The sequence below is a fragment of the Apodemus sylvaticus genome, chromosome 10, assembly GCF_947179515.1.
Source record: "Apodemus sylvaticus chromosome 10, mApoSyl1.1, whole genome shotgun sequence".
NCBI lineage: Eukaryota > Metazoa > Chordata > Mammalia > Rodentia > Muridae > Apodemus > Apodemus sylvaticus.
Genome location: NC_067481.1, coordinates 64,160,733 through 64,172,944, shown reverse-complemented (window position 1 = coordinate 64,172,944; position 12,212 = coordinate 64,160,733). Strand labels below are relative to the sequence as shown.

General features: G+C 52.4%; 1 protein-coding gene across 5 annotated transcripts in view; it reads left to right on the top strand.

The window, feature by feature from the left end:
• Rai1 (retinoic acid induced 1) overlaps positions 1 to 12,212 on the top strand; it is a 96,404-nt gene that overhangs the window by 64,996 nt on the left and 19,196 nt on the right. The window contains exon 1 of one of the 5 annotated variants that reach the window (XM_052194416.1): positions 7,849 to 7,923. The exons of the other annotated variants lie outside the window; for them this stretch is intronic. The gene's annotated coding sequence lies outside the window, so the exon portion shown is untranslated. Of the gene's footprint in view, positions 1 to 7,848; positions 7,924 to 12,212 lie in introns of those variants that run through there. 5 annotated transcript variants of the gene reach the window in all.

The following is a 12,212-nucleotide window of genomic DNA, read 5'->3' as shown; positions in this document are numbered from 1 at the left end:
AAAACCAAAAAAAAAAAAAAAAAGAGGAGGAGGAGGAGGAGGAGGAGGAAGAAGAGGAAGAGGAAGAGGAAGAGGAAGAGGAAGAGGAAGAAGAAGAAGAAGAAGAAGAAGAAGAAGAAGAAGAAGAAGAAGAAGAAGAAGAAGAAGAAGAAGAAGCAGCAGAAGCAGAAGCAGAAGGAAAACAGAATTAGGGCAGAGATGGGGCAGGGCTAGGGGCTCACCTTGTCCATCCAGGCTGCCAGCTGTGGGATCTGCCTGGGGAACAGGCCAACGTCACAGTGCTGGGAGGAGGTCGTATCAGGAGAGCTCGTGTACTGGCCTTCAGACAAGGTCTGGTCTTCAGGATTTTTATCCACTAGCCAAGAGGGGACAGCCTATCTCCCAAAGAGCTTCAGGGCATCTGGGCCTCAAGGACAAAGGCAGGGGTTGGGGGTGGGGGGTGAGCAGGAGATGGAGCCTGTAGCTGTGAGCTTAATGGCCCCGGAAAGAAAAAAAAAACATAAAGCTGCAGAATTACGGGGAGACATAAACAGAGCTGTCAGGCATTAGCTGCAGGGAGACAGCTGAGCAGGGTAGAGCTGCAGTCCTTGTGTGTGCATAAAAAGGCGAAGTTATCAAAGGAAGCAGATTAAGGAGCTGCTGTCTCTGCCACACTCAGGCTCCCTGGCAGATCCCTTTCTTATGCCTCAGCCTGCCGCCTCTGGTCACAGGCTCCCGGTCACATGCTGACCAAAGGGCTGAATCTCAAGGATTGGCCAGGGCAGGGGGCAGAGCTGCCAGTGATAGTGGGTGTTTGAGTGGACAGGGGACCCAGCCCTGCTGGCAGAGGGTGGGAGTCAGGTCTGAGGAGCGGGGCGGTGCTGACCCTGACAGTTTATGAGTGTTCATACACCCTGCCAGCTTTATTTGTTGCTGTTGCTGTTGCTGATGATGACGTTAGCTAAACACTAATGGACTTAAATTTCATCTTAAGCCATCCCCATAGTCCTCAGCAGATGACAAACACCCTGTTCTCCTGAACTGCAGAGATACCAGCCTATGCGTAGGCATGTGCCTCGGCCTGTGCAAATATGCTGCCCCCCCCCACCTGCCCCTGCTCCCATCAAAGAGGCTCCCAGTGATCCTGAGTTGGAGAAGGATGGTATCCCAGTTGAGAACAGAGTTCTGAAGTAGGTCTTTGGGGTACTCTGCATGTCGACAGGAGCCTGGCCTGGTAATTCTCAGGTCCCTCTTGAGTTCCTCAGACCAAGCACCATGATGAGGGTCTGGGATCTGTCTGTTCTTTTTTTTTTTTTTAAAGATTTATTTATTGTTATATGTTATATGTAGCTGTCTTCAGACACACAGAAGAGGGTGCCAGATCTCATTACGGATGGTTATAAACCACCATGTGGTTGCTGGGGTTTGAACTCAGGACCTTTAGAACTGCAGTCAGTGCTCTTAACCATTGAGCCATCTCTCCAGCCCGATCTGTCTGTTCTTAAACTATTATGTTCTTAAAAGCTTTAGAGAATCATATTTTACACAGGCTAAGAAAAATACCAGTGGCTTTGCTGGAGGGTAGAACTCCACTCATCTACCTATTCACTCAGCTCATTCAATAAACATGAGGCCCTGCACAGCTTGATCCCTCCTGTCCAACTTAAACATGTCCATCAGAAAAAAAATTAAAAAATAGCGGTGGTGGTGGTGGTGGTGGTGGTGGTGGTGGAGGTGGCGGTGGTGGCGGTGGCGGCACACACCTGTAATTCCAGCACTTTGGGAGGCAGAAGCGGGCAGATTTCTGAGTTTGAGGCCAGCCTGGTCTACAGAGTGAGTTCCAGGACAGCCAAGGCTATACAGAGAAACCCTGTCTCGAAAAAACCAAATCCAAAAAACAAAAAAACAAAAACAAAAACAAAACAAAAAAACCCCATGTCCATCAGATGCCTGATTTGTGCTTTTGAGTCTCTTAGGAGATAGCGATTGGGCAGTCTCTAAATGCAGTTTGTATGGGAGAAGATCTTTTATCGGCAGAGGTTCTGAAGGTTGTGATGGGGAAATGGGCAAGGAGCCCTGGAGGCTGTGTGGCCCCAGAACCCACCTGGTATGTCAGGAGAACGGGCATGGGTCTGAAGAGGAGGGCATCAAAACATGCAGTTCCCTCCTGGAGGAGGTGTGGCCTCCTCAGGTGTTCCTGCTGACCTTACATTTGTCTTCCAGTCCGGAAAGCCCTTCCTTCGCGGAGCTTTTATCTACCCTTAAAGCCGCCCAGCAGGCTGGCACACACAACTGTTGTTAAGGACACTTCATTCCTTTAGGTCCCAGAACCTGCCTTTCATCAGCCTATTTTAAGAGTGGTTCTCCCTCCCACTGCCCAGTGAGATCAAGGAGGACACTTGAAGAAGGTGGCCACCACCAGGAGGGCCTCAGATGTCTCTCTCTTACTAGGCATGGTGAGCTGGAGGTGAGGGTTTGGTAGGCTTTGATTCCCACACTTTGTGACCCTTTTGTCCTCTCTGGACTTGAGACATATACTGGGTTACCTATAGATATTGACCCTACCTGGAACCGAGAGTTGCAAGTCAGACTTGAGTTGGAGACATGCATTGTCACGTTAGACTGACCCCATCACTGTTCTCTAGGAGATAACCCAGCCTCCTCTTAACTGGCCTCCATATTTACCTGTCACTAGTTATTGTGAAGCATAGCATGCAGGGTTGTTATCCCTGCTTTCGTCCGTGCTCTGCGGCTCGCTGTCAAATAGCACATTCGTGATCTGGCCTTTATCTCACTTCCACATCTAACTAAAGAGACTACATTTCCAGACCTTTCCTCTCTGCCTCCCTTGCCCTCAGTGTTTCCTGCTTACCCTTCACGACTCAGGGCTTCCTTTGGGTTATCCCTCTGACCCTGCACCTCTTGGGTATAAGTTCAGCTTTGCCTGTACATCAGCGCTCAGCTGTCTTTTCCAAGGGTTACTTGATCTTTTTGCTGTCTCTGTCTGTGTCCATTCCTAGCACGCATGCAGCATAGACTAGACACTTAGGAACTGCTTCTGAGATCAAAGGATAGTTGGGCAGGTGGGTAGATGATGGGGAACTTGATGTGTGAGTGGACAATACATGGATGGATGAATGGGAGGGTGTCAGAGTGGATGGAGAGACTGGAGCTCCCAGGAAGTAAGCTTCAGAGCCTTGAATGGGGCTCAGTTTCCCTGTGAGTAAAATGGTCTGTCTGCTCAGCTCCTATGGTTGAAAAAGGTGGCCAAGAAGACAATAGGTCAGGTGTGCCAGACAGTGACCACAAAGGAAATTGTAAGTTTGCAGCCCTGAAAGAACCTTCCTTTTCTGTAGGTCCTGCCTTGACTAGAGAGTTGGAGCTAGCGTTCAATTTAAATCCAAGTCTTGTTGTTCCTAAGATATCCTTTGGCCTCTTGGGATTTAGTTGTATTATATATATACAATATACAACCTATGTATGTATGTATGTATGTATGTATGTATGTATATAAATATATGGTAGGGTGCTTATGTTCTTACTGATTCTCTGGCAATGAAAACATTGTTTAGGCACACCCAGAAAACATGTACATATCCCAAGTACATGTAGAGTTTTATACCCTGGCTCTGCCTCTGCCCCCCCCCCCCCAGCATGATTTATATAATGTTAGAACTTTTATCTGAATACACAAATGCCCTAAGCCTTTTTCTGTGCCTGTGACCTCATCTACAAAGTGAGTTAGGACATGACTGATGCTCAGAATAGAGCCAGTGCCTGGAAGGTCAGTGAGATCAGTCATAGTGATGGTAGCAAGGTATTTCTGCTCCTTGGTGGCTCTCAGCTCAGCCCTGGGATGTGGACGTTTAACTGCTGTCCTTACTTAAAGGATGAAAATTACAGGCTTGGAGAGCTGGGATGACCGGCCTGAGGTCACCGAGTCAGTCAGCCTCAGGGTCTTGGGTACTTGGTGTTTGTTTCCAAAGACTCTTATTAGGACACTCTGGAAAAAGCTACTTGTAGATCACAGTGAAACACAAAACTATCCAGAACATTCCTGGGGCTGCAGGGCTTCCTGCTGGTCTGTCAGGTCAGTTCTACCCAGAGTTGATACCTAAAGTTGTCATGTGACAGGACCCTGCTTCCTGCTGGTCTGTCAGGTCAGTTCTACCCAGAGTTGATACCTAAAGTTGTCATGTGACAGGACCCTGCTCAGGCCACTGCCACTAGGCCTCTGTGTCCAAGCAGTGTACCATGATAATAACCTGCTGGTGGGAACAGCAGTGGGCAGATGAGAGTCAGACCCATGTGATGCCCAGGAGCTCCTCTTGGTCACACCTTTGCAGCCAGCAAAGACCAGTTGGGGTTTCCAGTCCTTTGCTTTTGCTATAAAAAGTATGTCAATATTTATCTTTTCAAAGGACAGATATATCCTGTGCAGCTCTGTCTATATGGTCTCTTTTAATCTCCACTTGTTTAGGGTCCCACAGCTCAGGTTTGGGGTAGGATTTGATCCCTTATCTCCAGCAGGCCTCATAGCTCGGAGCCTTGAGGATCACAAACCCTGGATGGCATCTGCCTGTACATTTTACGTGTGTTTTGTTGGGAAGATTACAGTAAAGTGTATTGCTAGGCCACACAGAAAGGAAAGGGAGGGCCTAAAAGAACCCTGAGAGTGCCTTGAACAATAGTTCTGGGATTCCCCCTGTCCTGTCCACTCATGAAGATCTGTGTAGCCAGTGGTCAGGCCCACCTCTGCCCTGTAGGGGCCGTAGTGTCCCTTGATAGGGACACTAAAAGTGCCAGACATAGGGAGTTGTAACCTTGGCACCCTGTGTCATTCAGATGCTGATGTGGAGGCAGGTAGCCAGGGGCCTGAAGGTGAAGCCGCACTCATATAACCAGGTCTGGTTTTCTTGTAATTTTAAAACCTTCCTTGGTGCTGTTCCCTGGGCTGGACATGTAAAGGACTGCCGTTCTTTCTGCTACAGATGCTTGGCCTTGCACATACTACTTTGGGCTAGGACTCCAGCCACGTGGAAAGTTTTACTTGGATCCATAGTGCCAGAAGGCGCTCCCAAGAGGTAGGACCAGTTGGTCTGTCCATCCCCATCTGGACCATCCTCTCCCATGCCTCAACAGCCAGGCAGAGACAGCACTGTGCCTCTATCTCCTCCATGCTCAGAAAGTCAAATGAGTGGTATCCTAACAAACACCCACAGGGCCAGGTCTGTCGGTGTAGGGAAGGGCAGGCATGATTGGAAGGAGCAAACTCAAGCTCTCCTCCCACCCCCTTATAGTAACCCTGCCAGTTGGATGCCTAGAATATTTTACAACTCAAGAACATGAACCATGAAGAGGTTAAGTGCTCAGTCCTCCCCAGGTCTGTGTTCAGGGGCTGGAACTTGAGCCCCCAGCCACTCATTGTCAGGGCTTCATCATGGTGGACATGGAGAGACTGCATCCTCTACACAGCTCCAAGCCCTATGACCTCTCAAAGTATCCTGGCTGCCTGAACCTGACCTTTGGAACTCCTTAGGAGTACACACAATAATCTGCCATTCTCTCCCAGTTATAAGGAATCCTCCCACAAGCTTCCAAAGCGAGGCATCTGTGGCTCAGGCCAAATTAGCTGTGTGGAGCTAGAAGAATGAGGGCCTGGAAGCCAGGGGGAGAGTTCTGAAAGGTTGGATGCAGTCAGAAGCGAGGTCCACGGGGGCCAGGCCCAGAACCAGCACACAGGATGAGCTGAAGTGCTGTGTTCACTCTGAGGGAACCGAGCGATGTTCCAAACCGTGAGATAGACGCTGGCCCAGCCGCCTGGGCATTCCTTTTTCTCTTAAGTACCTTCCCGCTTGGGCTCAGGAAGGTCCTCAGGAAGGTCCTGACCCCAAAGCAGGGTTGCCTGCTCCCTCTCTGAGGGTAGTGCTTCTGTGGTCAGAGCAGCCACCAGCATGGCACAAATGGAAGCTCTTCTGTAATGACAGAAGCCACAAATCCAGCACTTCTCCACCTTGATAACCCGGGAGATGGAAGTCAGATCACTGGTCTGTGTTTTGGAGCAAGCGAGTGTTGCCTGGGAGCATCTGACCCTAAGTTAACGCCTAGCTACTTATCACCACAGCCGTGCACATTCAGAAGAGCACTGCTACGCGAGATTCAGTCTACAGGCAAATATGAGATCTGTAGAGTCCAGACTCACGCCAAGAAACGTGACACTTCTCTCCAGCCCTTCTTCCCCTCTCCCCAGAAGACCAGTGTTCTGAAATTTCATGCCCATGCATCTGTTTGTACCTTCAGGAAACACTCTGTGTCCCCAGCCAGAGGCCCAGCTTGCAGCACTGCCCTTAGGGCTCCCAAAGAGTGGAGTCTGTTATTGGGAGCCATTTCCACTTCTGGAAATGAGAAGCGACATTACATCTTGAAGGAGAGTTGAAGGAAGACCTCTGGTAGCTCCAGGTCTCTTCAAACACCAGTCTCCAGTGTGGAACAGGGTTCAATAGTGAGATGGGAAGAACTTTCCAGATCTGAGGGAGACATAGCCCAATGTGTACCATCCCTCTAGTACCTTGTTACTGCTTAGGTACCAGTCCTCTTCTTGCTCCTAACCCACCTTGGCTACCAGGCCCCTCCCATCTAGAGCCGGACCTAGGTGTGTCACAGCCCCCCTGGGATATCAACCTCCATTCTGCTTCTACTAGGTGCTCCGGTCCGCTAGGCCTCTTTACCTATCTGCATGCTACTGCTGGCCTCCTGAGGCCTCTCTCCTAAGAGTGACCCCAGCCAAAAGCCCAGCCCCTCAAAAGCTTTGTTTTGCTTAGCTGACTTAAACCTCAAGAGATTGGTCTCAACCTTGCTAAGGTGGGGACTCTTTAATACAGTTCTTTATGTTGTGACCCCTGCCATAAAACTATTTTCATTGCAACTTTACAACTGTAATTTTGTTATTGTTGTGAATCATAATATAAATATTTGTGGTTTCCAGTGGTCTTAGGTAACATTACCCCTGTGACGGGATCTTTACCCACAAGTTGAGAACTAGCATGCAGTTCATGGTTTCTGTGTCTGGGTTAGCTACCCCATTCTCTGGTCACTGCTACAGCTGACCACCTTCTCCTTAAAGGTTTCTCTTGAGACCACCTAATTGGGTTAGGAACAGTCTGGAAAATGCCAGAATACTTGAGAGACTCAGTCAAATCCCGGAGTTGGTCCTGACTTGGCTGCCCATTTGATGCTCACCTCTTCTAAAGAGGGCAGAATGAAGTTTAAGGTGGGTGGCCTTTCCCAGAGAAGAGCAACCAACCACAACGACGCGAACTTCCTGAGTCCTACCTCACACTGAGGAAGGAAAGGGTCTGAAAAAGGCGAGCCAAAGTGGGGTTCTCCCTAGGGGAAGCCTAGGCAGACCAACAAGAGGGAGTAAACCGATCTGGCGAGCTTCCTGTGTCCTCCTGGCACGTCCCCAGACCCTGGCTCAGGAAGGGGCTTGCTTTGAAGTTTCCGGCAAGACCTGCCCATTGCTGTTCAAATGGCTTATTTGTCTAGTGGCTTAAGGAAGAGGTCTGGCGGTGGGGGTGGCAGCGCCCGGCTTGGCGCCGCTGCACCCTGAGGGTCGGTGCATTTGGGGCTCTAGCTTCTGCGAACTAGAGGATGTTGAGACCAGGCCGAGAACCCCAGGGGGACTCGGTACTCGGGCTGGCTGTTTCAGGCTAGTGGGGAGCCGGAGCCGCCTCGCACCGCCACTCCGCGCAGGGTGGGAGGGAGCGAAGGAGGCGAGGGGATGAGCGCCGGCTCCCCGCCCCCATCCCACCCGGTTCCGATATTTAGCTGAAAGGCACGCGGCTCCTAATCGGCCCTTTCCAGGCTGAGATGTAGCGGCGCTCTGCCCGCGCAAGGGCGGGGGCCGGGCCGGGGGAGGCGCAGAGTCCGGAGCCTGCGAGCGAGGTGAGGAGCCCGCGTCCTCGGCTGCTGGAGCGGGCGGGCGGGCGCGCATCGCCGAGGCAGATATAGAAAGGGGGGCAGGTTAAAAATAACCCTCTTCGGCTGGGAAGCTCGCGCGCACTCTCTCGCCTCGTTCGGTGCCAGAGGACTCCAGGGGAGGTGGCGTTGGGGAGGGCAGCGCGGGATTCCCCTCCTCCGCCGCCGGGCGGGGTGCCGCCTTCACTCCGTGGCTGCACGTGTGCGGGGCCGCGCGCCCGCGCCCCTCGGTCCGGCCCGCGGCGATCTCCCCAGCCTCACGCTTCTGGCTGCCGCCCCTCCCGCACCCAGAGCGGCTGTAGGAAGCGCTCCTTTATTCATTATTTACGAGCGTTAATAGGTTTGGGGCGCGCGGACTGGGGGCGGAGGCGAGGACGCCGCGGGGACCCCAGCGTTCGGGGAAGGGTGCGGACCTGCAGGAAGGTCTGCGGGGCGGGGGTGGGGAGATCTCAGATGCTCTTTCGCGGCCGGGCACTTAGCTGAACTGGGCGAGGGGGCTATAGGCCCCCACTTCCCTCCCTGCCTGGCCCTTGCCGCCGCGTCCCTGACGCAGCCCTGGCCTCATTTATCATCATCTTTGGTCAAGTGGAGTGTGCAAGGAACAGCTGCTTCACTCGGCTGACTTCCGAGGGCGGCTACAGCGGGAATCAGAAAAATGAATGATGGAGGCTGGGGGGCCGCCCCCAGGTCCGGGTGCAGGCGGGAGGGAGGCGGGGAGCATCTTGGCTGCCTCTGCCTCGTGGCAAGCGCAGCGCCCTCTTCCTCTCCGGGCGCCCACAGTCCCTGCGGATCTGTAGCTGAGGACGGGCGGGTGTGCCGGAGGTCGCCGTGACCTTGCTGGGGTCAGTGGGTTGGGCTGCGGAGGCGGCGTCGCGGCGTCTTTGGTGGCCCTCTCCGGATTGGCGGAAGGCCGGGAGACGAGGAGGGGGAGGGGAATACCAATGGAAGGTGAAATTTTACCTGCCCCTGAGGGAGTCCTGCGGATTTTCTCCCGGCGACAGCCGCGCTCTGCCTTTGTCTTACATGGTCGAAACATCTGTAGCAGCAGCGGAGAGGCCGCAGACCCCACCCTCCGCGCTGCTCCCTAGGCAGTACCCTGCTGCTGCCCACACTTCAATGTGGGGTCCTCGCCCGCGCCCTTCCCCGCCTGGGGTCGATGGGGCGGGGGCTGGTTGCGGAAAGGGTTAATGGCCTAGTCGCAGACCCTAATTGTCAGAGCTAGGCCCCACTCCGTTCCAATTACCCTAAGTAGAGACTGAATGCGCAATTAACGGAGTCAGCTTGCCAACTGGAAAGCTGTCCCCGCTTTCACGTTGAGCGGAATACTCCACCAGCTGACTTGGACGAAGCAATTTCCTCTGCTCTCTCCTTTCTCTCTCCTCCAGCCCCTTCTCTTTTTCTCTCTCCTTAATAATAAAATTATACCAAGCAGTTTGCGGTGTGGCAGGCGGCCAGAAAAGCGTTTCTTTAAACGCCGCCGTCTCACAATTAGGCAGCAAGAGGATTTGACACGCCGAGGCGGCCTGACAGGCGGCTTCCTCCCCTGGGGGCGGGTGCAGGAGGGGCTTCAGTGCCCTGCTCCCCCATATGGAACCCGCACTGAGGGGGCCTGGGCTGCACCTCCGGGGCTGACAGCATGCTGCAGTGAGAAGCCCTTGGGGCAGGCAGCTGGGGAGGTTCTACCCGGGCTCCCCGAAGCAGCAAGATCTTTTCCCTTGCTGGAGTATTGAGCAGGAAAGCCATGTTCTCTGTTTCTGTGTGGCAGAGAGGCATTGGGGCACAGAGCTGCTGAACCTCTCTGCCTTTCCATTGATGGAAGTTTGGGATTCGAGTGTGGAGAAAGAATGTGCCCCGTTCCTGGGGCTGGTTGCTTTCCATGTCAAAACTGCCTCCGAGGAGGTTGCAGAAAGGGCTGTCCGTAATGAGCCGGAGACCCTCTGCTGCCACCACTGGAAGAGCAGACCTAGAGTTCCCGTGAGCACACAGGAAACGCTGCTGGGAAAGCGCCAGGGTTCCTTGACCACTGGCTGTAGTCCCTGAGCTCAGAACTGGACCAAGCAAGGTAGGCAGGAGCTTCTGTAAGAGGTAGGCCGCCCCTCCCCCCCAGGAGGGCAGCCACTTGCTCCCCTCATCTGTTGTCATCTTCCTGTCTCCCGTGTCCTTCAGCACCCATGGCAGTTCTCTAGACTTAGACTGCACACACAGCCGGTGTCCCCCGGGAACCTCACCTCTGCTCTGCCCTGCTCACCCTCCACCTGGACTTTTGCTGAGCCAGTGGGCACCTACACTACAGGCTGCAGAGGAAGGAGTGCAGACTCTGCTGTTCCTGGTTAGCTAGTTTATGTCCTGCCCACCGACTCCCATACCCACTCCTGAAACCTCTCTGATCCTCACCCTCTGAGACTGTGATGAAGAATAAATACTGTGATAAGCACAAAGCCAGTAGTGTCTCTGTCCAACTCGGTCCCCATCAGAGCAATATTTATAGGGGCAACTTTGGGGCCAGAGCTGGGCTTGGGCGCTTAAGAGCAACCACTGAAGTCCCTGCCTTCAGGCTCTTATCCTTAGGAGGCAGCTCATTGTACCATTAATTATGTAATTACTGCTGTCATGAGCCCCACATGGGAGCTTGGCAGGGGTCCCAGGAGGGGGGAGGGGTGGGGCTTCACCTATCTCTTGTGGAATGTTACTGGGCCACCTCCTACACCTCTACAAGCTATGCAGCCACAATCCTAGCTCTTAAGCTCCCTCCTGCACCCAGGTCTCACCTTTCCCATCAGTGTTTGCCTGCTGCTCTGGAGCCAGAGACCAGCTAGGTCCTCTTGCATTGAATACCCAAGTCCCCTGCCTCAGAAGCCAAGAGCTGAACTGCATGGTGTGGTGTCTGCTTTGTCACCTTTGACACCTGGGGCTGATGGCCAAGTGAGAGCCCACAGATGAGGCCTTTTGACCTTTGCCCTGCTTAAATAACAATAAAAACCCTTGAGACTTGATTGATACCTGTTTTTTTTTTTTATCTCTGTCTCTGTCTCTGTCTCTGTCTCTCTCTCTCTCTCTGTCTCTCTCTCTCTCTCTCTCTCTCTCTCTCTCTCTCTCTCTCTCTCTCTCTGTGTGTGTGTGTGTGTGTAAGAACAACTTTCAGAAGCTTGTTGAGAGAACAATAGAGAGATCTATTGTGGGTTCCAGGAATGGAAGTTGATCACTAAGCCTTTGTATCTTGCCAGCCCTGGTACCATTTTTGAAAATGGAAAACATCCCTACTGTACATTTCTGACTTGCAACCTCTTAAAGACAAGACCCCTCTGGCACATTCTCCCTGCACTTTGCTTGGGACCAGTATGCACAGCCTGCCTCTAACCCCCTTGTCTGACTTTGTCTGACTGCTTTACTCCAAAGTGGACTTTGTCCATCCTTAAGAACAGGTCTGTGTTTGATGTATGAAGCAGACCTGTGGCCCTAACTTATGCCTCTCAGTCCCTGCCCAAATACACTGTGTCTTATCAGCTGACTTCTTAGTCTGAATTTAGTTTCACAGGGTTAATGTGACATTTGGAGCATGATTCATTTAATAAATATTTATTGTTCTGGGCAATGGGGACAGGGCTATGAATAAAATAGGTAAAAATCCCTGCTCCTGTGGAGCTGTTTTCATTCGAGAGGAGACTGGTAATGCAGTTAAAAGGTAAGTGCTGTAAAGAACTAGGAGGAAGCACAGGGGTGTCACTTTAAATACAATGGTAACAGGGACACAGTGGAGTTGCATGGGTGTCTGGGAATGGTTTTCTTAGCAAAAGGGACAACTGGCACAGAGGCCTTGAGTCCCATGGAGTTGAAAGGCTTGCCCAAGGTCAAAAGCCTGGTGGCATTTAGACAGCCTGCTACTCCTTGGCACTTCTTTGCTGATTCCTCCACAAGTAAGTTAAGCCCTGGTCCTTCTGGGCACACGGAGTGGAAAGGACACAGCTGTGTTCTGTACGGATAGCACTGCTGGGGCCTGGAGTGTGGACCAGCCCAAGCAGCCTGGGAAGCCCCTAATGTCTAGACTCTGCTTGTGGGTGGCATCAGTGAGGGCAGGCTAGCCTGAGTCAACATGATGGGCAGGGCCTGCCTTCTTTGTAGTTGGCATTTTATTTTTCCTCCTTGTTTAGACAGATAGGCAGTGATGCCTTTTGTTGAGTGGTCAATAAAATGACCCACAGTAGCCACAAGAGATCGATGACAGAGAGTAGCAGCTGAGGTGGTGTAGAGAAGACAGC